The sequence below is a fragment of the Vulpes vulpes genome, chromosome 14, assembly GCF_048418805.1.
Source record: "Vulpes vulpes isolate BD-2025 chromosome 14, VulVul3, whole genome shotgun sequence".
Classification (NCBI taxonomy): Eukaryota; Metazoa; Chordata; class Mammalia; order Carnivora; family Canidae; genus Vulpes; species Vulpes vulpes.
In genome coordinates this window covers 85174323-85201075 of record NC_132793.1, presented here as the reverse complement: position 1 = coordinate 85201075, position 26753 = coordinate 85174323, and the positions used below count along the sequence as shown (strand labels likewise).

The following is a 26753-nucleotide window of genomic DNA, read 5'->3' as shown; positions in this document are numbered from 1 at the left end:
GTATGTGCTGTGCCTTCCTCCCAGCACACTGTCCCTGCTTTATCTTTCAGGAGAATTCTCACTCACTTCAAAGTCCTGGTTCTTATGTCACCTCCTTGTGAAGGCTTCTACAACCCTCTAGGCAGTAAGAACATTCATAACTTAGCAACTTATTTTTATTATTTACTGCTAATATTGTACTATAATTAGACATTCTTTTTACTATAGTCTGAGCTCCTAAATATTTAGGCATTTGTCTTAGACTTTATTCAATGGAAGATGCTACTGGTGCCCTGCCTATGCCAAAGGCTATGTACTGCATGTGCCTGAGGTTCTCTGCCCGAACACTTGTGTTCTCATGTTGGGAGTGGAGTTGGACTCATTCACTCATGGGACAAGCCAGGAATGGCAGGGTGTAGATACCCTGAAGCAGCCTTCAACCAGAGAAGTATGTGGGGAGTTGTGAGAGAGAACCCAGCAACGAGCCTTGGTTGGGATGACTCTACACATGCTCATAGCCTTATCTCATAGTTGACTTCTGAGGACCCCAACTCAGACAGGTCTCAGAATTTAGTTCAATACCTGACTTCAATTAGGTTCTTACTAAATTTGTGCTGAATAGAATTAGCCCTGAAGTTGATCATAAATCCATTCATTTATTTATGGATGCAATGAACATTTGGGAAATGTATCAGGTTTTAGAAACTGTGCTAGATGCAACATGATGAACCTAAATGATCATTTTAAGGAATCCAAAATCTAATGCAGGAAATTTTACATGCAAATACAAAATCTTACTATCAGTTTTAGTTACCCCAAATTTAGCATCTTAACACAACAAACAGTTACTAACTTGCATAGTTTCTCTGGATCAGGATCCCAGTGAAGCTTGACTGGGTACCTGTCACTCAGGGACTCCCATGGGGTTTCAATCAGGCTGCCAGCTGGGGCTACATGATCCAAAGGCTTGACTGGGCTGGGGAATCCACTTCAAAGGCAGACACTCACATGGCTGGAAAGCTGGTACTGGCTGCTAAAAGGAGGCTTAGTTCCTCCATGGGACTCTCTGGGTTGCACATAAGATTCTATGTAGTCAAAAAAGAAGTGAGCCCTCTTGGCTTCCACTTTGCTAATCACCCTATTAATACCTTGAGTTCAGCAACCACGATTGGCAGCATTTTATATCTTTCCTAGGCTTATTAGTAACTAAGAGATTAAAAATTCCTTATACGCATAGAAGAGAGGGTTAGAGGCACAGAACCCTCGAGCACTTCACTTTCTGGGGAAGTTAGTATTTCTTGGAGGACCAAGGAGGAGGCCTTCTGATGCTTTGTCCTTGCTGTACCAGCTCTGAGCCCAGAACATGGCTGATCATCTGATGGTAAATGGCACAAAGTGGCTGAAAATATGGGTGCTGGCTTGACTTTGGGGAAGTTATGTGGCCTCTCTTTGCCTCATTTTCCTTATGTGCAAACTGAGGGTGATAATAGTAGCTATCCCATGAAGCTGACTAGGGATGCAGTGGGTTAACACCCATGGAGCACTGAATGCCTGACATGCAGAGAACACTAGACACAGGGGATCTTTACTACTTCTCTGCTGCCCCTTTTGCTTGCAGGCAGAATTCTGCCACTGCTGTGATAGGTCATTCAGACAGACATCCCTTAAATAAATTAAGAATCAAGAATAGATCAATTAAGAATCAATTTACCAAATTGATATAATATAAACAAAGTAATTGATGTTATGGGCTTCATAATAATTATGTGTTCAGGTAGACATACAACTCACTTCTACCTGAAAGCACAATTTTGAAGCCAATAATACCAATTGCTTTGTTTATAAAATCAGACACATATGCCCCCTCCACATACACATACACAGCTGCAGCAGCGTGGCAGGCTGTCATGTGCAATAGAAGTGGTCAAGTAAGGTAGAACTGTATGTTCCTTGGGATCAGAAACTGGGTCCCTGGATGAGGTCTTTAATGTTTGTTTAAACAGTAGTGAAGGGACACAGAAACCTGCCAATGGTGTTTTGGACACAGGAACAGCATGGGCAGAGGTGTAGAGGGAAGACATTTAGCCAGGGCTGTCTGAGTACCCCCTCTCAGGAAGAGAAGCCGTGATAACCACCCCTAAAGAGGCCCCTCCAGTGCTAATCAGGGTTTTGGTACTCATGAGTATCTTCCTTGAGGCTATGGAGATACCAAATAGAAGGCATTCTTGAATTACATATCCAGCCTGCTTCAAACCAGGACCAGGGGCAAACGAAAAGCAAGGCTTCAGCTGAACTGAGATAAGCAGATGGTATTGCTGAAGAAGTAAGGTATCTAAAAGGCTGTGAGTGGAGTGGTCAGGCACAAAAAGGAGAGCAGGAAGCTAGCTCTCCAAGAGTAGAAGCTAGAGAGCCATCTTGGTTCACTCTGAGGAGCAGATTTGTTGTCTGGGCTTCCTGGTATGCAGGGTGGCAGGCAATGAAGAACCAGTAGGACAGGTTAGAGTTGTGTGTATGGCCTGAGAGAGAGATTGGAACAGGTAAGGGGGTGGGCTTGAGACCATAGTACCATAGGAGTTTTAGGAATTGGGGTGATGTTGGTGGGCTCAGAGGGGAATTTGGTGCTGGTCTTCCAATCCTCCTGTGACCAGGAGCCTGATGGAAGGGGAGAATTTGGAGCAGCATCCTGAGGAACAGTGCACAGGACACTCTCTCTGAGTCAAACATTCTTCCTTTCAGCATGAGGTTCCTGCTCCAGCTGTTCCCAGTGGCTAATGCTCATTCCAGTGCTTGGTAACCACTGCCAGGCTCTGTCTTTCCTATTTTGCACTCGCTCCTTCTTCTGGGCAGATGCTGGCTCAGTCCCCCATGTGGCACTTGGCTTGAGGACATTCAGGTAGCTGTCCCCATGGACCCTCTAAGTGGATCTTGGCTTCCACCCTCGGCCCATTTCCTCTGAGCTTTGTGCTATCAGGAGGCCATAGCTCTGCAAACCCATGTTTTTTTGGCTGAAGCTGATGAAACACTAGAGTCAGCTTTAATTTTTGATGGTGTGGTGGTTTGTAGACATGCTCCAATGGTTCCCACCACTCCCATTCTTCTCAATGCAAATCACTCTGTGGGCAAACAGAAGACCAGAGAGGCAGATCTGTGCCCTGTCCCCAGCTTTCAGTTAAGGAAGCTCAAGTGGATTTTCTCACTGTGAATGCTAAACCCCAACCATTGTGGATATAAACTACTTTCTGTCAAGTCAAAGATGAATCTTCTTCTTAACCCAGTGTTCTCTGAAAAAGAGAGATTTGTTGATTTTATCTCTGGATATGTTAGTAAGGAGATACTCCCCAGTCCCAGCTCTGCCATACTCTTACCTGTGTACTGGTGAGACTAGGCTAGACTAGGCTGTGGGGTAGGGTAAGGAGCCTGGAGGCTCCCCAGTACTTAAACTCCTAAAAATGGGCAGGGGCTAATAGGATGGAGCTCACCCACTGTCTCTCATCCATTTGTTTTTCTTATCATTTCCGCTATCTTAAGATGTCTATTTTCTTCTACTTTTATCTTTTATTAAAATTCTCTTTTGGATATTTTCCTAAGATAGGGTATATGGTTTATAACCCTGTGGCAGACCTTCCAAAGACTAAAGCTAACAGAGAGTAGATGTGTTGATAAAAGCAAGATGGAATCCTGATGACATTGGTGCTCTGGCTCTGGGACCTCTTAGCTTTATTAGCCAATAGTTCCCTTCTTGACTCAAGTTAGTTTCATTTCAGTTTCTTCAACAAAACAGTCCAGACTAGGGATTCCTGGGTTGCTCAGTGGTTAAGCGCATCTGCCTTCAGCCTCAGGGCATGATCCTGAAGTCCCAGGATCGAATCCCACGTTGGGCTCCCTGCATGGAGCCTGCTTCTCCCTCTGCCTGAGTCTCTGCCTCTCTCTTTCTGTGTATCTCATGAATAAATAAAATCTTTTAAAAATCCAAACTATTACTACACATACACACACACATGAAATATCCTCTAATTAATTACATAGACATTTGTCAGACTTCTAGTATGATTACAGAATAGTAGTAGATGCAGGAGGAGATGCAAATTAATATAAGATTCATCCATTCCTCTCAAAGACGTTATATTCTTGTTGGTGAGGCAAGACATATTTCAGATTACAGAATATGAGATTCAAGTAACAAATCAATCCAGAAGAGGTGATTAGTGCCAGAATATGAGTCTTTAAGTGATGGTCTTTTTCTTTGGGTTTTAGGATAATAACAATGGTGAGATTTGAAAGTCATTTTTCACTTAAAGCATTTACCCAGAGGTAGGAGAGATTCAAACACTCATTTTTCTGCAAAAAAAAAGAAAAGAAAAGAGGTCCAGGGTAGAAAAGACCCATGCAAGATCTACTGTAAATTGTTAGCAGATCTAGGACCCAACCCTGACCTTATTCTATTAAAGTATGGTGCCACTCTACTTTGCTTTACGCTTAGATTTTATCTGTTCAGATATAACAGCAATGTAGATATCTAGGCATATCAATGATAAAAACATTACTGAACATTTATATTCACAATTCTCATCTTCATCATCAAATAATTACTAAGTACTAAATTATGCAAATTGAGTCCAATCTCTACATTACATATTTGTAAGGATGTTAGATCAATTATGATCATTGTATTAATTTGCTAAGGTTGCTGTAACAAAGTACCACAGACCAGGTGACTTAAACAACAGAAATTTATATGCTCACAATTCTGGATGCTGGAAGTCTGAGATTGAGGTTTTAGCTTGTTGGTTTCTTCTGGAGCCTCTCTCCTTGTCTTGAAGACAGCATCTCTGTGTGTCTCACATGGTCTCTCCTCTGTATGCATCTGGGTTCTGATCTCTTCCATAATAACCTCCATCACAAATTGGTTAGCGCTTATCCTAATGACCTCATTTTAACTCAAGCACCTCATTGAAAGATTCTATCTCCAAATCAGTCACTTTCTGAGGTACTGGGACTTAGGACTTCAACATATGAATTTCAGGAGGGGGGCACACAATTTAGCCTATAACAGTTATTTTAAAATTTCAAGATAATATAAAAAGAAATAAAAGAATATTAAACATCATAAGAACAAAAGATTCCAAATTTAAGGTAAAAAGTAAAGAGGACTTAATCTTGGGCTTTTGTATTGCAGTGCTTCATATGCTGAGGATTTCACCTCTGCACATGCAAATTGCCCCCTTCCATCTGATCAAAACCTTTTAGACTTCAGCCTGGCATTCCTTCCCTCTGTCAGCCTCCAGTCAACAAGAACTCTGCATCACCCATTCACAGATGCTCAGGAGCATCACATGGCTGAAACCATGATAGGCCACAGAATATGTGAGACCCCTTATCTCTACTCATGTGGTTTTGTTGTTTTCAGAGAATAATAATGTATACATTAATTTTAACATAATTTATCATGTTATGTTAATATGAAATGAATACTTTTATTTAATATATAGTAATTATACATTATACATAATATGCATTTATATGTAATATATATTTTCTTATATGTAAATTTATGTGCCAATATATAATAAGATACCTTTATATTACCTTTATTATATTATATAGAGTTATGTTTTATACATATATTTTTAAGATTTTATTTATTTATTTGACAGAGAGAGAGACAGAACAGCGGGAGGAGCAATAGGCAGAGGTAGAAGGAGAAGCAGGCTCCCTGCTGAGCAGAGAGCCCATGGACCTTGATCACACACCCTGGGATCATGACCTGAGCTGAAGGCGGATGCTTAACCCGCTGAGCCACCCAAGCATCCCCTAATTACATTTTATATCATATTGTATTATATATAAAAAATATAATGATTAAATATCATATTTAATATGTATAACACACACCAATATATTATATTAATAATTAACATATTATTAATATGCCATATTTACTATATTGACATTAGCATATACTATATTAATTTAAAATATGTAATATTTATATATAAGTTATATATTATACTATATAATTACTATATACCAATCATATAGCTGGGTCTTTAAACACTGTCTCTGTATCCTTGAATGTTACTACATTAACTATGAACATACATTTGACCCTGGGTAGGCACTTAGCTTTTCTGAGCCTCAACTTCCCTATTTTTAAAATGACAATACCTTCCTGCCTGTTAGAAAGAACAGCAATGGCAATGGTGGATGTGACATAAGGATGAAATCTATTAAAATTTCAAATCACATAATAAGGATGAATCCCTACCCAGAGATTGCTGATGTGGAGCACTGTGGCAATGCCAGGGCTATGTCCCTGCAGAAGAATCATGGCTCCATTTGTTACAAAGAGACCATGATAGGTGCCACTTGCAGATAACATAGAAACTGTGAAGAGGAATTATAGTTTGATTAAATTGGGCATACAACTGCATCTTGTTCTGTGACTCCTAAAACAAGTATCAATTTTCTTATGTTTTGTTTGGCTGTTCATGGGGAAGGCTGCTCTCAACACTTACGTCACAATGAGGTGAGTGACACCAGGTGGTTTTGTTTGGGAAATTAGAAGCTTGAGGTTTATAATAAAAAAAAAAATAGGGTAGAAGGAAATGTGTTAGCAGAAAATCTTGGAGAGAATTAGTAAGTTCCTTGGCTGCTCCTAAGGCAAGTGCTTAAAGCCTCTACATCTTCCTCTTCTCAAAGCAAGTTCAGCAGAAGATACAACATGTTCATTTGCCACCAGTGAGATCAATTATTTGAATTTCTAACACAGAATAGAAATGAGGAATATGGGAAAAAAAGGAAATGAGGAAGATAGAGTTTAAGCTCAAAAGGCTGTTAAAAGGGAAAATCTGGGGATCCCTGGGTGGCGCAGCGATTTAGCGCCTGCCTTTGGCCCAGAGCGTGATCCTGGAGACCCCGGATCGAATCCCACATCGGGCTCCCGGTGCATGGAGCCTGCTTCTCCCTCTGCCTATGTCTCTGCCTCTCTCTCTCTGTGTGTGTGACTATCATAAATAAATAAAAATTAAAAAAAAATAAAATAAAATGGAAAATCTCTGAAGAAAAATTGTTCCCACTATTACATTACTAAACATATTTCTAATATAAACAAAAGACACTGGCTTTGGGTTGAGTTCTATAAGCAGACACTGATGAGGCCCATATCAGGTGCTGCTTCTAGTCCTGAGATTGTGGTTCTCATATTGCAAAAAGACATTTGAGGTCATATAGGTTACACACCTTCCAGTATGCTTCTGCTTCCCCAGCAGCCATGTTAAGGGTGAGCTTGAAGAAGGGTCCAGACAATACCTTGGGTCTAAATGAGGGAGAAACTGGAACTTTTCATTGGTGTTATAATTATTTGGTTTGTTAACTGTTTTGTGTTGAACTTAATAAATAATAACTTATTTAATTTAAATAAATACTATTATATGCATATTTGATTTTAATATACAAATGTTTACATATTTGTAAGCATTTAAAATACCTTATACTTGGTCATAATGTGTGTTTTTTTTTAAGATTTATTTATTCATGAGAGACCACACAAAGAGGCAGAGACATTGGCAGAGGGAGAAGCAGGCTTCCTGCAGGGAACCTGATGTGGGACTTGATCCCAGGACTCTGGGATCATGACCTGAGCCAAAGACAGACGCTCAACCACTGAGCCACCCAGGTGCCCCTACTCATTTTTGATACATCCATTTAGATCAAATAAAGAATGATCATGTCACAAAAGGGGGGCTTTTTTGTCCTAAATGGGAATTGTCAAGAGGCCTCAAGAAAGATAAGGTGACAGATGGCATATTTCCATAACTACACATCACTGCTTAAAATCTATCTCTCAGTAGAAAACTTCAAAAGTAGATTTCTTGAGACATATTTTTTCAGTATGAATGTGTTTCTTCTGCTGTAGAGAAATAACATCAAATGCAGTATATCGACACTGCAATAAAGAAACAAACTATTAGATAAGAAAATCCAGAATGGTGGATAGATGGGAGGGGTTGGGATTCTCAAATGAAAACAGAGAGGCAGCCCCCCCCCCCCTTTTTGAGAAGTATCTGTACTTGCTTTATCTCATCCTCACGGTGGTATTTAAAGGAATAGAAGAGTAATTTCATGCTAATAGGACTGGACAAAAAAGCTCTGTCTAGCATGGCACTGTCCTCAGGTTGAGCTGGGAGGAAAGTATTCTCTCTTGCAGTGAGTTCATTTATATTTTAAATATCTGCTAGACTATGGCAAAATGACTCCCTCTTAATCATCACTATTGAGAATGAATAAATACATGCATTTATCTTGCACGTGGTAATTGGCTGCAAAGTATTCAGCAATCCTTTCATTAGGGTGATGAGATCCAAAAATAGATGGCAAGTATGTTTATTGGAAACTAATAGACTCATCTGAAGTGTAAAAAAGTCCTGTAAATGTAGTGGTTTGCAGAGATGTGTGTGTGTATAAGGTTGACATGTGTGCACAAGCATGCATATGTGTTTTACAGGGAGCAATAGGAAGGAAGAAAGCTAATCATTCATTCTACTGCCACTTTAAGTTCTTCTTTGGAATGAAGATGCATACCCAGTGTAATTCACTTCTTTTGGTATAATCCTTGAGTGGTTTTTCCACTCTTCCTTCTAATGTTTGAGTTTGAGATCCCACTGAGTAGTCTCTGTTTCTGTGAGCACCATGATGGGTTACAGACATCAGTGGGTACCCCTGTGTGCCATTTAAAAAGTGATGCACCACTGTCTTCCTCCTTTCTGCATCTCAGATTGGCTTTGATTAATTACAATTGTATATTCAGGGCTCTCACTTGGATCTTACTAGGAGTGGTGAAACAGGCAGCATTTTGGTTTCCATGACCCCCAACATTCGCCATCGGATGCTACACTTGTGAATATGTCACCACAGCAACAACAACAACAACAACAACAAAAATAAATACAGATTTCAGTCCCTGGAAGTGGGGTGCTTCTGCAAGAAATACCTAAAAATGTGAATGCCGCTTTGAAATCAGGCAGTGGCCAGAAGCTGGAGGGATCTCGAGAAGCCTAATATTAGTAAAAACCTTGACTGCCTTGGACAAACTATTAACAGAGATATGCATGTTAAGGATTCTGGTAGCAAGGACTTAGAGGAGGTGAAAACCTTTGTACAAAACCCCCACGTTCCCTCAGAGGATGCCTAAGCATCACATATTGATAAAAATATGCATGTTATGCTGCTGGTGGAAATACACAGAGCAGGCTCGGAATGCTGCACATAAAGGCCCAGAAGAGAGTGAGGAAATGTGCTTGGAAACTAGAGGAAGAGGAGCCCTGTCATGTATTGGCAAAGAGCTTAGTGAAATTGTGTTTGGCAGTTATGCAGAAAACAGAACTTGTAAAAGACAAGCTTGGTCATTTAACTGAGAAGATCCTCAAGCTTGGTATTAAAGGTACAGCCTTATTTTCATCTTGCTGTTTATAGTAAAAGGTGAGGAGGGTGAGAGAAATTGAGGGAAGACCTGCCAAGCAAGAAATGAGAAGGATTGGATGGCTTGGAAAATCAGCAGTCTCTCCAGATAGCAAAGCCACTTCAAAGAAGAAATTCACTGTCAGGAATGCAACCTCTAGAGACATGCAGAGTATGGCGCTTTTTTTAAAATTTATTTTTATTGGTGTTCAATTTGCCAACATATAGAATATCACCCAAGTGCTCATCCCGTCAAGTGCTATTTTAACCTTTGGCTTCAGAAGGACCAGAAGGCTTGGCTTTATGAAAAGGTGATTCCTTAATACAAAAGAGTTTGGGAAGAGATTGAGAATGTGGGAAGTCAGTAATTTCAACAAATTCAGGAGAAGAAAGTACAAAAAATTAATATTATTATGTCCATGACAGTGAAACGAGTGAAGTCCACAGTACAACTTTTAAAGTAGAACTGAAGGTCCATTCAAGACCAAGACCTATCTCTTTCTCTCAGTTGTCCTGATTTTGGTTTCTTCCTTATGCTCATAATATCATAACTGAAAGACTGTGTGCAAATAAGAGAAACTGAAATTGAAGCAGAGCCAACCATAGCTAAGAAATTCTATCATAGGGGAAGGAATTTGAGGGAGCTTGATAATATAAAAAAAAAAAAAAAGGGAAGTGAGAGATGATTTGAGATATGTGTCAAAGGATTACATTTGCCTGCAGACTCAGGGGAACTCACGGGTACTGGTGATCTCTTGCCTTTCCTAGGACTTGAGTCAGATAAGTATAAAAAATAAATCACATCATTATGTAGCCACATCTTTTTGCTTCTTCTACTTGTCAGCAGCAGGTGCTGCCAGGAAAGACCTGGGGCTTGCAAGAGACAAAAGCTCATTCTACTGGTTCCTGATGTCAATCATTTTGGGATTGATGCTATCTGGATAGTTGGGGCTTATAATGTGTTTCTGCATTGTCTGAGATGATCGTATGGTTTCTTTCTTTTATTCTGTTAATATGGATAATTATATTGATTGATTTTTGAATATGGAACCAAATTTACATTCCTGGGGTGAATCTTACTTGGTTGTGATGTATTATACCTTTTCATACTGTGCTGACTTTGATTTGCAAATATTTTGCTGAGGATTTTTGTGTCTATGCCCAAAAGGATATTAGTAGTATCTGGCTTCTTGGTCAAGGGTGGAAAGTGTTCCCAGTCTTTTATTTTCTGGAAGATATTTTATAGAATTAATATTATTTCTGCCTTAAAATGTTCATTAAAATTCATCTGTGGAAGCTTCTGGACTTGGACTTTTTTTTCCTTTGGAGATAAAAACTTTCTGTTACAAAAATTTTAAAAAGTACTTCCTTTAATGGATATGAAATTATTTGGGTTATTTACATCTTGTGTGACTTTTGGTACTTTGTGCCTTTCAATAATTGGTCCTTTTCATCTAAGTTGCCAAATTTATGGGTATAGAGTTATTTTCAGCATTCTTACCTTAGTTTTTTTTATGTTTTCATCTTATGGAATAAATGCCCAAGAATGCAATTGCTGGGTTCAATGGTAATTGTATATTTGCTAAATGAAAACTACCATAGGGCTTACCAGAGTAGCTGTTCCAGTTTTCATTCCTTCCAACAATGGAGTGATCTAGTTTCTCTGCATCCTTGTCAGCATTTGGTAGTGTCACTTTTTTGTTTTAGCCATTATGATAGTTGTACAGTGATATCTTAATGTAGTTTCATTTTGCATTTCCCCAATAGACAGTGATATTAAATATTTTGTGTGTGTGTGCTTATTTTCTATCTGTATATCATCTTCAGTGAAATGTCTGTTTATATCTGCCTGTTTTGCAAATTGGGTTGGTTTTATTACTGTTGTGTTTTTAAGAGTTCTTTACATATTCTAGATACTAATCCTTTGTTGAATATGTTTTACAAGAATTTTCTCCCAGTCTGTAGCTTGTTTTTCCATCTCTTTCACAGGTCTTTTTGCAGAGAAAAATATTTTAATTTTGATGGGGACAAATTTTTAATTTTTTTCTTCTATGCATTATGCTTTTAATGCCTAAGATGTCTTTTCTAGACCTAGATCCTAAATATTTCCTCCTATGTTTTTTATTTCCTTATTTTTTTTACTTAAACATTTGACAAATGATTTTTATTGAAATGTGTAAAATTACAAAAAAACAGGACTTTTCTTGAAGAGCCAGGGCATACATGGGTACCATTAAGGTGGTTGTGAATATTTGTTTTTCAATTGCAAACCAAGGCTATCTCTTCTTTTTTTCAGGCAATAGTTATACCTTTATTTTATCCTTTATAGTTTTCTTTTCTTTTTTTTTTTTAAAGATTTTACTTTTTTTTTTTTTTTATTTATGATAGTCACACACAGAGAGAGAGAGAGAGAGGCAGAGGCACAGGCAGAGGGAGAAGCAGGCTCCATGCACCGGGAGCCCGACGTGGGATTCGATCCCGGGTCTCCAGGATCGCGCCCTGGGCCAAAGGCAGGCGCCAAACCACTGCGCCACCCAGGGATCCCCTATAGTTTTCTTTCTTTACTTTTTTAAATTTAAATTCAACTTGCCAACATATAGTATAACACCCAGTGCTCATCCCATCAAGTGCCCTACTCAGTGCCCTTCACCCAGTTACCTTATCCCCCCACCTACCTCCCCTTCCTCAACCCTTTGCTTGCTTCCCAGAGTTGGAAGTCTCTCATGGTTCATCTCCCTCTCTAATTTTTCCCACTCAGTTCCCCTCCTTTCCCTTATAATCAATTTCACTATTTCTTATATTCCATGTATGAGTGAAACCACATGATGATTATCCTTTTCAATAGACTTATTTCACTCAGCATGATACCCTCAGTTCTATCTATGTTGAAGCAGATTGTGGGTACTCATCCTTTCTGATGGCTGAGTAATATTCCATTGTATATATAGACCACATTGTCTTTACCCATTCATCTGTGGAAGGACATCACGGCTTCTTCCACAGTTTGGCTATTGTGGACATTGCTGCTATGAACATTGGGGTGCAGGTGATCTGACATTTCACTACATCAGTATCTTTGGGGTAAACACCCAGTAGTGCAGTTTCTGGGTCATAGGGCAGCGTTATTTTTAACTTCTTGAGGAATCTACATGCTGTTTTCCAGAGTGGCTGTACAAGTTTGCCTTCCCACCAACAGTGCAAGAGAGTTCCCGTTTCTCCACATCGCATGATACTGTATAGAGAAAACCCAAAAGACTCTACCCCAAGATTGCTAGAACTCATACAGCAATTCAGCAATGTGGCAAGATACAAAATCAATGCACACAAATCAGTGGCATTTCTCCACACTAACAATGAGGCTGAAGAAAGAGAAATTAAGGAATCAATTCCATTTACAATTTACCCCAAACCATAAAATACCTAGGAATAAGCCTAACCAAAGAGGTTAAGGATCTATATCCTAAAAACTACAAAACACTTCGGAAAGAAATTGAGGAAGACACAAACAAAGAGATGGAAAAACATTCCATGCTCATGGATTGGAAGAATTAATATTGTGAAAATCTCTATGCTCCCCAGGGCAATTTACACATTCCATGCAATCCCTATCAAAATACCATAGACTTTCTTCACAGAGTTGGAACAAATAATCTTAACATTTGTATGGAATCAGAAAGAGACTCTGAATAGCCAGAGGAATATTGAAAAAGAAAACCAATGCTGGGAGCATCACAATGCCAGATTTCAAACTGTGTTACAAAGATGTGATCATCAAGACAGTGTGCTACTGGCACAGAAACAGACACATAGCTCAAAGGAACAGAATACAGACCCCAGAAATGGGCCCTCAACTCTATGGTCAACCAATATTCGACAAAGCAGGAAAGAATATGCACTGGAAGGAGGATGATCTTCAATAAATGGTGTTGGGAAAATTGGACAGCCGCATGCAGAAGAATGAAACTGGACCATTCTCTTACATCATACACAAAGATAAACTTCTGTGTTTTTTCTAAAAATTGTACAGTTTTGAATGCCTGGGTGGCTCAGTGGTTGAGTGCCTTTGGCTCAGGGTGTGATCCCAGGGTCTGAGATAGAGGAGTCCTAAATTGGGCTCCTTGAGGGGAGCCTGCTTCTCCCCCTCTTCTGTGTCTCTGCCTCTCGCTCTCTGTGTGTCTCTCATGAATAAATAAATAAAATCTTTAAAAAAAATAAAATAAAAATTAAATAGTTTTAACATATCTGTGATCCACTTCAAGTTTATTTTTGCATACAATATGAGGTCAAGGTCAAAGTTTACATTTTTGCCTATGGATGTTCCCACACCATTATTAGGAATATATTTCTTCAGTTGAATTGCATTTGCCAAGAAAACACAAAATTTTTGTCAAAAATTAGTTTAACATCTTTATAAGGGTGTATTTCTGAGTTTTTATTTTTTTAATTTATTTTAATTTTTTTAAGATTGTATTTATTTATTCATGAGAGACACACACAGAGAGAGAGAGAGAGAGAGAGAGAGAGAGAGAGAGGCAGAGACACAGGCAGAGGGAGAAGCAGGCTCCTGCCTGCTGTGGGACCTAAACGTGGGACCCCAGGATCATGCCTCAGGCTGAAGGCAGATGCTCAACCACTGAGCCACCCAAGGATCCCTGTATTTCTGAGTTTTTAATTTTGATTTACTACTCTACATTTTCTGCCTTTCCACCAGTACCATACTGTCTACATTACTGTAGCTATATATTAAATCTTAATATTGTATACATTTTTTCTCCCATTTTATTCTTATTTTTCATGATTGTTTTTAGCTATTCTGAGGTTTGTACTTATTCATATAAATGAATAATACTGTCTACATCTACAAAAACCTTGCTGGGATGCTAATGGAAAACATATTAAATTAATTTGGAAAGAAATTATCTTTGTTATATTGAGTCTTTTAATCTATTAATATGGTACATCTCTCATTTATTTAGGTCTTCTTTGATTCTCTTATCAACATTTTTAATTTTCAGTATTCAGATCCTTTACATTTTTTGTTGAGTTTATACCCAAGCACTTCATTTTCTTTGGTGTGAATGTAAATGGTTTTACATTTACTTATTTATTATTTTAAAGATTTACTTATTTATTTTAGAGATAAGCATACAAGTGGGGACACAGGCAGAGGGAAAGAATCTAAGTAGACTCCCCACTGAGCTGGGAGCCCAAAGAGGGGCTCAATCCCAAGACCCATGAAATCGTAACCTGCACTGAAACCAAGAGTCTGATTCTCAACTGACTGAGCTGCCCAGGTTCCCCTAGTTTTACATTTTTAATTGCAGTTTCTCCATTCCCCTTTTTAGTGTGGAGAAATGTGACAGATAGTTTTGTGTTGCTATTGTATCCTGCACCCTTGCTAAACTCAGTTCTTATTTATAGGTATTTATTTTTGTGATTTAGGTATTTAGGTATTTAGGTAGGTATTTATTTCTTGAGATTCTCTATGAAGACAATCATGTCATCTGCTCCTAGAGGCAACTTTATTTCTTCTTTTTCATTCTGTATGTTTCTTCTTTCCTCTTCGTACTGCAATGGCTAAAACATTTAGTGACGTGTTGAATAAGAGTGTTGACAACAGATACTCTTGCCTTGCTCCTGATATTAGGGGAACAACATTCATGTTATTGTGATTCAGTCATATCAACTGTAGGTTTCTTTAGATGCTCCTATTATGTTCAGGCAGTTCCCTTGTATTCCTACCTCACTGAGAATTTTTATTATGTATGGATATTGGATTTTTGTCATTTTTTTTGTTTTTAATTCCTATTTTAGCCTATTAACATGGCCGGCTTTGTTGATTGATTTTAAATATTAAATCAACCTTACATTTCCGGGAAAAATCCAGTGGGCTATATAAAATTCTTTTTACAAATTTTTAAATTCAATTTGCTAATACTTTTGTTGAGAACTATTGCATTAAAATTCATAAGAGAGAAGAAGGGCGGGGCAAGATGGCGGAAGAGTAGGGTCCCCAAGTCACCTGTCCCCACCAAATTACCTAGATAACTTGACAATCCTGAAAACCTATGAATTCAGCCTGGGATTTAAAGAGAGAACAGCTGGAATGCTACAGTGAGAAGAGTTTGCGTTTCTATCAAGGTAGGAAGATGAAGAAAAAAAAAAGAAATAAAAAAGCATCCAAGGGGGAGGGGGCCCCGTGAGGAGCTGGGCTAAGGGGGGGCGGCGAGAGCCCCCAGGACAGGAGAGCTCCGTCCTGGAAACGCACGAGCTTCACCAATCTTCCCGGATGGAAAGGTGCTTGCAGGGAGCTCGGGCAGGATCCCAGGAGGGGCAGGGATGCCCTCAGGCTCCCAGGGACACTAACAGAGGACCTGCGACCTGGAGAGAGCGGGCAACACACCACAGCCGAGCTCCCAAAAGGGCTGGAGGGAGCCCCTGGTGGGCTCAAGAGCAGCTCTGGTGGCGGCTACCGCTCTGGAGGGAGCTGCACAGCTCTGAAGCGCAATTCCAGCGGTGCAGGCCCCGGAGCCCAGGGCGCTGGGGGACAGAGCCCAGGATCCGGTGCTCCCCCAGGGACAGACAGAGGCCGGGAGGACACAGGGCACTGAGGATGCTCCTGCCGCGGGTCCCCCAAGCTGTGCAGATCCACGCCCCACTCCCAGAGCATCCAGGACCCTGCAGACTGAGAGCCGGGGTAGTTACTGCGGGAGCTGACTGCAGAGCTGGAGAGCTGGCTGCGCCACTGTTGTTGTTCCTCCTGGTGTCACCTTGTCCCTGGGACTGAGCAGGGTCCTCATAGGATAAACAGCTCCCACTGAACCGTGCATCTGGAAGGGGGCTGGGCAGCTCCCCCAGGTGCACATACCTGAGAATCAGCACAGCAGGCCCCTCCCCCAGAAGACCAGCTAGAAGGACAGGGGAAAAGCAAGTTATTGACCAAACAGTGCTGGAAAATTCCAGGGGAAGTCAAGGGATTTACAGTATATAGAATCAGAAGATAATACCCCTTGTTTTTTGTTTTCTGTTTGCCCCGCCCCTTTCTTTTTCTTTTTTTTCTCTCTTTTTCTCCTTTTTCCAGTACAACTTGTTTTTGGCCACTCTGCACTGAGCAAAATGAATACAAGGAAAACCTCACCTCAAAAGAAAGAATCAGAAACAGTCCTCTCTCCCATAGAATTACAAAATTTGGATTATAATTCAATGTCAGAAAGCCAATTCAGAAGCACAATTATAAAGCTACTGGTGGCTCTGGAGAAAAGCATAAAGCATACAAGAGACTTCATGACTGCACAATTTAGATCGAATCAGGCCAAAATAAAAAAATCAATTAAATGAAATGCAATCCAAACTGGAGGTCCTAACAACCAGGGTTAATGAGGTAGAAGAACGAGTGGGTGATAAAGAAGACAAGTTGAAGGCAAGGAAGGAAACTGAGGGATAAAAGAGACAAACAATTAAAAGATCAAGAGGATACATTAAGAGAAATAGATGACAGCCTCAGAAGGAAAAATCTATGCTTAATTGGAGTTCCCAAGGGCGCCGAAAGGGACAGAGGACCAGAATGTGTATTTGAACAAATCATAGCCGAGAACTTCCCTAACTTGGGAAGGGAAACAGGCATTTAGATCCAGGAGATAGATTTCCGCCCCCCTCCTGCAAAAACAAAAAACCGCTCAACACCTCGACATTTAATACTGAAGCTTTCATGTTCCAAAGATAAAGAGAAGAACCTAAAAGCAGCAAGAGACAAGAAATCTCTAACTTTTATGGGGAGAAATATTAGATTAACAGCAAACCTCTCCACAGAGACCTGGCAGGTCAGAAGGGGCTGGCAGGATATATTCAGCGTCCTAAATGAGAAGAACCTACAGCCAAGAATACTCTATCCAGCAAGGCTCTCATTCAGAATAGAAGGAGAGATAAAGAGCTTCCAAGATAGGCAGAAACCGAAAGACTATATGAAAACCAAGCCAGCTCTGCAAGAAATATTAAGGGGGACGCTGTAAAAGAAAGAGGAAGTCCAAGGAAACAATCCACAAAAACAGGGACTGAATAGGTATCATGATGACACTAAATTCATATCTGTCAATAGTAACTCTGAATGTGAATGGGCTTAATGACCCCATCAAAAGGCTCAGGGTTTCAGACTGGATAAAAAAGCAAGACCCGTCTATTTGCTGTCTACAAGAGACTCATTTTAGACATAAGGACACCTACAGCCTGAAAATAAAAGATTGGAGAACCACGAACCATTCAAATGGTCCTCAAAAGAAAGCAGGGGTAGCCATCCTTATATCAGAAAAATTAACGTTTATGCCAAAGAGTGTAGTAAGAGATGAAGAGGGACACTATATCATACTTAAAGGATCTATCCAAAAGAGGACCTAACAATCATGAATACTTATGCCCCTAATGTGGGAGCTGCAAAGTATATCAATCAATTAATAATCAAAGTTAAGACATACTTAGATAATAATACACTTATACTTGGTGACTTGAATGTAGCACTTTCTGGAAATGACAGATCTTCAAAGCACAACATCTCCAAAGAAATAAGAGCTTTAAATGATACACTGGACCAATGGAGTTCACAGATATTTACAGAACTTTATAACCAAATGCAACTAAATACACATTCTTCTCAAGTGCACATGGAACTTTCTCCAGAATAGACCACATACTGGATCACAAATCAGTCTTAACTGATACCAAAAGATTGGGATCATACCCTGCATATTTTCACACCATAATTCTTTGAAATTAGAACCAAATCACAAGAAGAAGGTTGGAAAGATTTCAAAACCATGTAGGTTAAGGGCCATCCTGCTAAAAGATGAAAGGGTCAACCAGGAAATTATGGAAGAATTAAAAAGATTCATGGAAACTAATGAGAATGAAGACACAACTGTTCAAAATCGTTGGGATACAACAAAAGCAGTCCTGAGGGAGAAAAACATCACAATACAAGCATCCATCCAAAACCTGGAAAGAGCTCAAATACAAAAGCTAACCTTGCACCTAAAGAACCTGGAGAAAAAAACAGCAAATAGATCCTACACCCAGAAGAAGAGAATTAATAAAGATTCGAGCAGAACTCAATGAAATCGAGACCAAAAGAACTGTGGAACAGATCAACAAAACCAGGAGTTGGTTCTTTGAAAGAATTAATAAGATAGATAAACCATTAGCCAGCCTTATTAGAAAGAATAAAGACTCAAATTAATAAAATCATGAATAAGAAAGGACACATCACCACCAATACCAAGGATATACAAACGATTTTTAAAACTTATTATGAGCAGCTTTACGCCAATAAATTAGGCAATCTAGAAGAAATGGATGCATTTCTGGAAAACCACAAACTACCAAAACTGGAGCAAGAAGAAATAGAAAACCTGAACAGGCCAATAACCAGGGAGGTAATTGAAGCAGTCATCAAAAACCTCCCAAGACACAGAAGTCCAGGGCCAGATGGCTTCCCTGGAGAATTCTATCAAACGTTTAAAGAAGAAACCATATCTGAAAGATAAAAAGAGATGGAGTACTTCCAAACTTGTTCTATGAGGCCAGCATCACCTTAATTCCAAAACCAGACAAGGACCCTACCAAAAAGGAGATAATAGACCAATATCCCTGATGAACATGGATGCAAAATTTCTCAACAAGATGCTAGCCAATCAGATCCAACAATACATTAAGAAGATTATTCACCATGACCAAGTGGGGTTTATCCCTGGGATGCAAGGCTGGTTCAATACTAATAAAGCAATCAATGTGATTGATCAATTCAGCAAGAGAAAAAACAGGAAGCATATGATCCTTCAATAGATGCAGTGAAAGCATTTGACAAAATACAGCATCCATTCCTGATCAAAACTCTTCAGAGTGTAGGAATAGAGGGAACATTCCTTAGCATCTTAAAAGCCATCTTAGTAGGAAAAGCCCACAGCACATATCATTCTCAATGGAGAAACACTGGGAGCCTTTCCCCTAAGATCAGGAATGAGACAGGGATGACCACTCTCACCACTGCTATTCAACATAGTCCTAGAAGTCCTAACCTTAGCAATCTGACAATAAAAAGAAATGAAAGGCACTCAAATTGGCAAATAAGGAGTCAAACTCTCCCTCTTCGCAGATGACATGGTACTGTACATAGAAAACCCAAAAGACTCCACCCCAAGATTGCTAGAACTCATAGAGCAATTCGGCAGTGTGGCAGGATACAAAATCAATGCCCAGAAATCAGTGGCATTTCTATACATTAACAATGAGACTGAAGAAAGAGAAATTTAGGAGTCAACCCAATTTACAATTGCACCCAAAAGCATAAGATACCTAGGAATTAACCTAACCAAAGAGGTAAAGGATCTAAACCCTAAACACTACAGAACAATTGTGAAAGAAATTGAGGAAGACAAAGAGATGGAAAAATATCACATGCTCATGTGTTGGCAGAATTAATATTGTGAAAATGTCAATGTTACCCAGGGCAATTTACACGTTTAATTCAATCCCTATCAAAATACCATGGAGTTTCTTCAGAGAGTTGGAACAAATCTCCTTAAGAGTTGTGTGGAATCAGAAAAGACCCTGAATACCCAAGGGAATATTTAAAAAGAAAGCCATATCTGGGGGCATCAAAATGCCAGATTTCAAGTTGTACTACAAAACTGTGGTCATCAAGACAGTGTGGTACTGGCACAAAAACAGACACAGAGATCAATGGATCAGAATAGAATCCAGAAATGAGCCCTGAACTTGATGGTCAACTAATATTCCACAAAGCAGGAAAGACTATCCACTGAAAAAAAAAAAAGTCTCTTTTGTAAATGGTGCTGGGAAAATTGGACATCTACATGCAGAAGAATGAAACTAGACCATTCTCTGATACCATACACAAAGATAAACTCAAAATGGATGAAAGATCTAAATGTGAGACAAGATTCCATCAAAATCCTAGAGGAGAACACAAGCAGGATGAGCACTGGGTGTTATGCTATATGTTGACAGATTGAACTCCAATAAGAATATAATAAATATTAAATAAAATAAATAAAAAATAAAAAATAAAATTCATAAGAGATTCATAAGAGATAATTGAGTGTTTGCATATGTATTTTCATATTGCTTTTATTTTGGTTTGGTAACAACCCCTTAAAATGAACTGTGAGGTATTCCTTCTTCTCCTGTTTACTAGAAAAGTTTGTGTAAAATTTCTGTCACTTCTATAAACATTTTGTAGAATTTTATTAGTGGAGCCAAGAATGACTGTAGGTTTCTTTTTTGGAGGTTTTGAATTATGAATTAAAATTCTGTAATATTTACAGGACTATTCAGATACCCATTTTATGGTGATTAAGTTTTGGTCATTTATGACTTTTGAGCAGCCAGTTCATTTCTTCTATGTTGTCAAATTTGTAAGTGTACTGTCATTTACAACATTCCCTTTATCATTTTTTAAAAGATTTATTTATTTATTTGAGAGAGAGAGAAAACACCCATAAGTGGCAGGACAGGAATATAGGGAGAGGGAGAAAATCCCAGGTAGACTCCCCACTGAATGAGTGCAGAGCCGAATGTAGAACTCAGTCTCAGGACCCTGAGATCATGACCTGATCCACAATCAAGAGTCAGAGGCTTAACTGACTGAGACACCCAAGTGCTCCTGGTTTGTATCATTTTTATGACTGCAGGATCTATAATGATACCTTTTATTTTCTGGTACTGATGATATGTGTCTTTTCTGATTTTATTTTTGTCAGTCTTACTAAAGGATAATATCGATTATATTAATATTTTTAAGGAAGCAGCTTTTTGTTTCATTAGCTTTTTCTATTATTTTCTGTTTTCAATTTTATTAATTTCAGATCTAATCTTTATGATTTCTTTCTTTCTGCTCACTTTGGGTTTACTTTGTTCTTCTTTTTACAAATTCTTGATGTAGTAACTTAAATTATTATTTTGAGAACTTTCCTCTTTTCTAACATGAGCATTTAATATTATACAATCGATCTCAGCTCTACTTTAGTTGCATACCACTGGTTTTGATATATTTTCTTCTCATTTTCCTTCAGTTTTATGGGATTTTTTTTTAAACTTTTCTTTGGACTTCCTCTTTGATCCATGGATTATTTAAAGTTGTGTTATTTATTTTCAAAGTGTTTAGAGATTTTTCTTTTCTTTTTTTTTCTTTTTTGTATTTTTTATTGGAGTTCGATTTGCCAACATATAGCATAATACCCAGTGCTCATCCTGTCAATAGCCCCCCTCAGTTTTCTATTGTTCCTCTATATCATGCATTTTTCAGTTGTTACATTCTATCTTAAATATTATGATACTTCATTAAAAATGTAAGAAATTTACAACCATGTAATTCTCTTTACTCCTCAATCTGGAGTTGAGCTCCTTCTGGGATGGTCTTTAGTTGTAGTTAATTTCAATTTACAGTGGGTTTCATATAGTTTTATGGTAAGAATCAGGTCTGTCTTTCAGTTAGGGATTGGGATCCAAGACATTGGAGATCTTTCTCTCTCTCTCTCTCTCTCTCTCTCTCTGCTTTCTTTCTAATTTCTCTAGCTTCCCATGTCTTCAAATAACTCTCTATTTTAGTCTTACCTTTTACTTTTTATACCACAGAATCCTCCCACCTCTCTCTTCCTCTTTGTCCTCTTACCCCATCCCCAGCCTTCCATGTACCACCCTGTGCTTGAGATTAAACATTTTAAGGAAAGAATTGATGGAGGTTTGTAGATTGGCCTGCTTGGTGTGTAGATTGGCTTTTCTTGATTTTAATCCATCATGATGGCCTACAGAGTCCTTGAAGGTTTAGTTGGTTCTCCTTATCTTGGTCACATTTTCTTTGCGGCAGATTTATTCTTATTCCTGCCATGCCTCAGAGATAAAAGCAGCTACAGAAACCTTTACCTTGAAATGGCTCATCCCTTCCTGGAATATAGTACATCTAGATTTTGCATTTTTGGGTCATTAATGAGTATCACATAGGATGATTTTGGAATAAGTTAGGTTTTTACCATTATTATATTATGAACAACATCTTCTTGCAAACTTTTACATCCAGGAAGTAAAATGCCATTACTCTGTTTATCTAGTGGAATCCCTCAGCCATCTATATGTCACCTGAGGTAGCATACAGCTCCTATAGAGATTGGAAGCTTGTGGTTTGGTTTTTGATAAATTTGGGGAAAAAATGTTACAATCTCTCCCCCATGATTTTGTCACTAATCCTATCCATCTTTTCTAAAGTGCTAGTCCCAGAAAAAGATACTTATCTCTATCTCACAGGACCCATACAAATCCAGTGAAATCAGTTACTCCAACAAATCAGGTAGTTCAACCTTTCTCTCTTTCAAGGCTTAAATCTGACACCTCAGATCTGGAACTCATATAAGTGTACCTAGGTTACCACCTCTCCATTCATAAAAAAGATTACAATATTAACCTGCCGGTCTTGCTTCATAACTTGGACTGTGTAGTGCTTTCACCAAGATAAGCACTATTCTGAATACTTTAAGTATATTGACTCTTAAGGTAAGAAGACCTTATATTTCAACAACCTTATGAAGCAAGCACTGTTATGATTCCCATTTTATTTTTTTAAATATTTTATTTACTTATTGATGAGTGACATAGAGAGAGAGGCAGAGACATAGGCAGAAGGAGAAGCAGGCTCCCTATGGGGAGCCTGATGCAGACTCAATCCTGGGATCCTGGGATCCTGGGATTCTGGCATCATGTCTTCAGCTGAAGGCAGGCATTCAACCACTGAGCCACCCAGGCATCCCTATGATTCCCATTTTAAAGCACAGATATCTTATGGGGCTTGCCTAAGGTCACATGCTAGAAACTGAAGCCAGGAAGTGTTGATCCAAAGACCATGCTCTTTATCTCTAAACAAACTGCTACACACTGCCTGAGCTCTTTCAGTAAAAGAGGCTGTGATTGTCTCTTTCCAGCTTCCTGCTAGTTTGCTGTGCAGTCTCCTCTTCTGCTCCTAAATTGCTTGCTAAAATTCTGTTTTTTAGACTAACAATTTTTAAACTGTTACAACTCCCTAGTCTTTCATGTTCATTTTAATGGATTGCCAACAGGTTTAAAAAGAAAAAATCAGAATAATATAGTGAAAAAAGAAAATATCCAACTCCTCAAAGACAAGCATAATAGTATTATTTTGTGAAATTTGGTTTCAGGTGTGTGTGTATGTGCATGTGTGTGTGTGTGTGTATTGGGATGTATCTGTCAAGAAATAAAATATCTGTCTTAATGTGTGTTGTGATTTTTTTTTTAAAGTTTAAAAAACACAGCTGTAGGCCAGTCAGAATATATCCCCAGGACCCACTCTAGCTCCATGTTGATTTCTGTTTTCTTATCATTTCTGACCCCATTATGTCACTTAAGAAATCTTACAGTTATAGTTAATCTCCGATATTCTCTCTTTAATCTTCATTGCTTTGTCTTTTGCATTAGGTTTTTAAGCCATTTGGAATTGATTTTATGTATACTGTGAATCAGATAATGTATTTTTATTTTTTGTTATAAATATTTCATTATGCTAATGCCATTATTGGAAAGGCCACACTATCTCTACGGATCTGCAGTGGCACCTTTGTCACAAACGTAGGCTTTCTACTATGTTTCATGGGGTTTTAAAAAAAATCTTTATGCCAGCACTACCCTGTCTTAATTATCAAAGCATTATAATATGTCTTGATATCCAATAAACAATTCCTCACATCTTGTTCTTCTTGAGAAGTATTTGGGCTATTCTTGACATTTTGCATTTCCATAAAAATTGGAGAACTGGTTTTCAAATACCATGGTGGGGAAAGCTATATACATTTGCTTGAGATTGCATGAAATTCACAGGTCAAGTTGAAGGAGAATTTGCATTTTAAAGTATTCACTTTCCAAACTCTGATCAAAGTATTTTCCAAACTCTTTTTATTTCTGTTCTCTTTCTCTCTATTTTTAAAATTTTATTTATTTATTTGAAAGAGACATGGAGAAAACATGAATGGAGAGGGAGTGAGAGTAGACTCCCCACTGAGCATGGAGTCTGACATGGGGCTCAGTCCTAGGACTCACTGAGATCATGATCTGAGTCAAAACTGAGAGTCAAAAAAAAAAAAAACCCAAAACAAAAAAAACAAAAACTGAGAGACCCTTAACTGACTGAGTCACCCAGGCATCCCTCTCATTTTTTAATTGGATTCTTTGATCCATCTTTCCTTTTTCTCCTTCCTTCCTTCCTTCCTTCCTTCCTTCCTTCCTTCCTTCCTTCCTTTCTTCCTTCCTTTCTTCCTTCCTTCCTTCTTTCCTTCCTTCTCTCTCTCTCTCTTTCTTTCCTACTGAGTTGTAGTAATTCCTTTTATCTTTGGATATTCATCTTTATCAGATATTAATTTTTATCAAATATTTTTCTCCCATTCTGTACATTTCATTTTCACTTTGGTGATTGTGTCTTTTGCTGTGCAGAAACTTTTAGTTTGATGTAGTTCCTTTTGTCTATTTTTGCTTTTATTGCCTGTGCTTTTGATGCCATATGCAAGAAATCATTGCTCTAACCAAGGTCAAGAAGGTTTTTCTCTGTTTTCATCTATGAGTTTTATGGTTTCAGGTTGTATTAAGTCTTTAATCCATTTTGAATTGATTTTTCTGTATGGTGTAAAGTAGGGGTCTAATTTCATTATTTTATATATGGATATCCAATTATCCCACCAGCATTTATTGAGTAGACTATTCATTCTCTATGGTGTATTCTTGCCCTTCTACCCTTGTTGAAGTTCAGTTTACCATAAATACATGGATTTATTTCTAGGTTATCTATTCTGTTCAAATTCAGTATAGTTGCAGAATACAAAATTAACATATGAAAATCAGTAGGTTTTCTTTACACCAACAATGAAGTATCAAAAAAGGAAATCAAGTAAACAATCCCATTTATAATAACAAAATAATAAAGTACTTAGGAATAAACTCAAGCAAGGTGCTGAAAGACTTCTACACTGACCTATATATAACACATTGAGGAAGCGGATTCAAAGTACATGAATAAATGGAAACACATCCCATGTTTGCTAATCGGAAGAATTAGTATTGCCAAAATTTTCATTATATCCAAAGCAATCTACAGATTCAATGCAACCCTATCAAAATTCCAATGGCATTTTTTTTTTTACAGAAATAGAAAAGATAATCCTAAAATTGTTATGGAACCAGAAGAGGCCCTGGATAGGCAAAACATTCTTGAATAAGAAAAACAAAGCAGAAGGTATCACACTTCTTGATTTGAAAATACACTACAAAGCCATAATAATCAAAACAGTATGGTAGGGATCCCTGGGTGGTGCAGCGGTTTAGCGCCTGCCTTTGGCCCAGGGCGCGATCCGATCCTGGAGACCCGGGATCGAATCCCACGTTGGGCTCCCAGTGCATGGAGCCTGCTTCTCCCTCTGCCTTTCTCTCTCTCTCTCTGTGTGTGACTATTATAAATAAATAAAAATTTAAAAAAAACAGTATGCTAATTTAATAATTTATGCTATTTTAAATGATATCTATGTTTAAGACTTATTTTCTACATGAATATTTATCTCTAATAGATAAATATTTTTCTTCTTTACATAAACCTTATGTTCTTATCAACCTAAAAAATTTAAAAATAATTTCATAGAAATTTCTCCAACTGTCCCATAAATGTCTTTTTAGAATCGGTTTATTCAAATTAAAATCTCAAAAGTTACATGTGTTATACATTTGGCTGGTATGTTTTTGAAGTTTATTTTCTTCTATAACAGCCTTCCTACCTTTTTTAATGTCAATAATTTATTGGTGAGATGGGTCAATTGTATTGTAGATGTCTTGCATTTTCAATTGGCTGATTCCTTATTGGTGTCCTATAATGTGTCATTTCTTGCCCACCCCCAACATCTTCCTCACCCAATTTCATGTAAATTGGCTTGATTTGATTATAGCTTCACTTCTGGGAAATAATATATCACAGATACTGTGAAGTTCCTGTGGAATCACATCAGGAATTTTCCCAGTTTTAATAATGCTAGAATTGATCTGTTTGTGTGTTTGTGTATTATTGGATTGATCCTTCCTTGATAAAGTTATCTATCAATCTTTCACATAAAATTGATTTTGCATTCAGTGATGATGACTACCTAGATCTGCTTTGAACTGGATTGTGCACTCCCCGTTCATGTGTTGAAACACTAACCCAAAAGTGATGGTATTTGGAGTTGGGGATTTGGGGAGATAAATAGATTTAGCTGAGGTCATGAGGGTGGGGC

General features: G+C 38.3%; 1 protein-coding gene across 1 annotated transcript in view; it reads left to right on the top strand.

The window, feature by feature from the left end:
* LOC112910145 (CHRNA7-FAM7A fusion protein) overlaps positions 1 to 26753 on the top strand; it is a 326471-nt gene that overhangs the window by 39650 nt on the left and 260068 nt on the right. The gene's annotated exons all lie outside the window — the stretch shown is intronic.